Here is a 2,624-nt window from a genome sequence, read left to right as displayed (position 1 = left end):
CTGATCAAGTCTCTCTCTGCCTCTGGTGAGGAGGGGGGGGGAGGGGGGAATCCTCCACCTCAGACCGTTCAGAGATGTAACTATCTGCGTCGCTGTGGTCACTCTCCATGTAGCATCAATTATGCTAATGCTAGCTGCCTGTCACGTTCTCTTGTCCTGGCCACACCTCCGCTCTCTAACCTCCCTCCCCTACCYACTTTGATACATTTTTCAAATTTCGCCTTGGGGCGGAGTTCTTTTCACAGGCGGGGTAAGATACACGTTAAAAAAGTATCGAATTTGGTACCCATCCATAWTCACGCTCCGAGCAGTAAGGTCCACATCGCAGAGTTCTGACTGGGGAAATGTACATGATGGCTGTCACTGGGGGATAACAGCGGGAGAGCAGAGAGAAATCACACAATTTTTTTGTCATTCGGCAGGGGAATAAGATGAGTGACAAGTCTAATCCAGCCTTCAGAGGCATGGCAGCTGGGGGTGTCTCTGCTCCCCCCTCCTCCTCCTCTGTCATCAGAACACACCAGTAAGAACACAAGTCATCTTTTGAGTTTATGTCCCAGTTTTCATAGCACCCTTGTRAATGTGTTGCTTCACTTCACGTGACTCATACAATCATATCTTTACATCATATTACCGCCCAAGCCTACCTGGTGGGGACAATTTTTGACCAATTTCTCGTCACACGCAGCCTGGCGAGGACACTGTTCCTTATGGGGACAAAAGCCCTGTCAGGAGTGTAGACTCCAGCKGGAAGGAATCACATCCTGCAGTGGAAGGGGTTTCCCAACAACTCAGCACGGTGTGTCTCTGAAGCTATGAAAGGTGTGTGGTGAAAACAAACGCCAAACAACCATGTGACCGCCYGTCAGCTGTTCAGCTTCAGAGGAAGTGTGTCGACTGAGGCTTTGACTCGGACGACACAAAGCAAAGCACAGAACATCACCAGCTTCAGCCTCTCTCTCACATGATGGACTTGGTCAGGTAGCCTGTGAGGTTTGTCTCAGAGACATTAATAAGGCTCTTTTCCCTCAAATAATTAAACAGAACTGATTTACCTGCACAGCAATGGGAAAGCAAACAGCTGCAGTTTTATATGTTAATGACAAAACCAGTTGTGATAAAACTGCTTTTATTTTTTTTGCCATCATAACTCTCAGCATTCTGTAGTTTTAGATACTAAATCCTAGATTACTGGCATGCACTGCAGTTAGTGTTTGTTTGCACTTTTATATTACAATTTAGTTTTGCAGGATTGTCAACWAATTCTGGAGGTCCCAGATGCAGCAGGAACTGGCAGAAACAAAGTGCTTTGTTACTTTAGTAAATTATACGTTTTAACAGTGTTGTAGGTGAAAAGAAACGATCAGCTTCCTGAAGGAGACAGAAATGAGAGCGAACAGAAGCTGAAAGAAAAGCCTCTGAATGATCTGTGCAGTGAATAAAAAACTGCACAGAGCTTAAAGGTTTAGATGCTCCTTAGTAATCTGTCTCTGTGATTAAATCTATTTGTTTAACTTTTGTCCCTCTTTCTGTTAATGAAACACGTGCCCACAGCATGATGCTGCCCCCGCCATGCTTCTGGCAGCTGTGATGTGCTCATCTGACTGTTTCCACCAACAACACTGTGAAGTGAACTGTTTCTGTCTGCAGGGAGCTCCGTGATGGCGCCGTGCTCAGAACCTGCTGACGTCACTCCTTGTTAAAGTACACAGTGAAACCTTTAGCTTTAATTATTGCTCAGATGTTATTTTTACCTGAATGGCGATACTTACATCCTCAGATCATCTGATTATTGTCTCGCACAGCGCGCAGACCAGACAGCTCCTCAGGCTCGGACCGGACCGGACCGGACCGGACCAGATCGGACAGCCAACCTGTGATTACCAGTGAACAGACAGTGAATAATAAAGCACTGCTGCAGAACCAGGCGGAATTACTGGAGCATGTGTGAAACCTGTAAAACAGCGAGGCTGTCTCGGCAGCCATTTTGGGCGATGTTAGTGGTGACTGTTGTGTCAACGAGAGAGCTACTAACACTTCCTGTGGATAAATACACACTTTCTCTGTCTATTCGGCGAATAAATACCTTTCAGGATGAGCTGAAGTCAGTTTCTGGTATTTCTGCGGGATTCCAATCGTGTTTAGCATGAAGTCGTCTTCACGTTCTTCTTCTTTTTGTTTTTCTGCACATCCGGTGTGGGAGTCGGGTGGCAGAGAGCTTTACCGCCCCTGCTGGACCAGACTGGTAACTGCAGGCTGCTGCTGGGATTGAGGTGATTTTATGAAGCGTTACAGACGGTCAGATTGCACATAAACTTTAAAATATTTAATAAATTATCGGCACTCTTGGAGCTGATGGAGCAAATAAGGACTGCTGTAGACCAAAAACAGTACTGTGTTAGTATTTATGTGGACTTAAAGAAAGCATTCGACGCCACTGATCGTGGTATTCTTCTGGAGAAATTAAATCAGTATGGAATGAGAGGACTGGCATTACATTGGGTGTCAAGTTATTTAAAAGATAGAAAACAGTTTGTACAAATGAATGAGGTTAGATCTGAACTCTGTGATGTCATATGTGGAGTTCCTCAAGGTTCAGTACTTGGACCAAAATTGTTTATTTT

At 45.1% G+C, this 2,624-nt stretch overlaps 1 protein-coding gene across 1 annotated transcript in view; it reads right to left on the bottom strand.

Annotated features, from left to right (window-relative positions):
- The window catches only part of LOC106533594 (zinc finger protein 638), a gene marked incomplete in the record, with an annotated part of 63,807 nt that extends 61,622 nt beyond the window's left edge, over positions 1 to 2,185 (bottom strand). The window contains 2 exon segments of the mRNA XM_014029956.1: positions 1,773 to 1,874; positions 2,087 to 2,185.
- Between the last annotated feature and the right edge of the window lie 439 nt (positions 2,186 to 2,624).

The sequence above is a fragment of the Austrofundulus limnaeus genome, unplaced genomic scaffold, assembly GCF_001266775.1.
Source record: "Austrofundulus limnaeus strain Quisiro unplaced genomic scaffold, Austrofundulus_limnaeus-1.0 Scaffold978, whole genome shotgun sequence".
NCBI lineage: Eukaryota > Metazoa > Chordata > Actinopteri > Cyprinodontiformes > Rivulidae > Austrofundulus > Austrofundulus limnaeus.
This window is presented reverse-complemented; position numbering and strand designations above follow the sequence as displayed.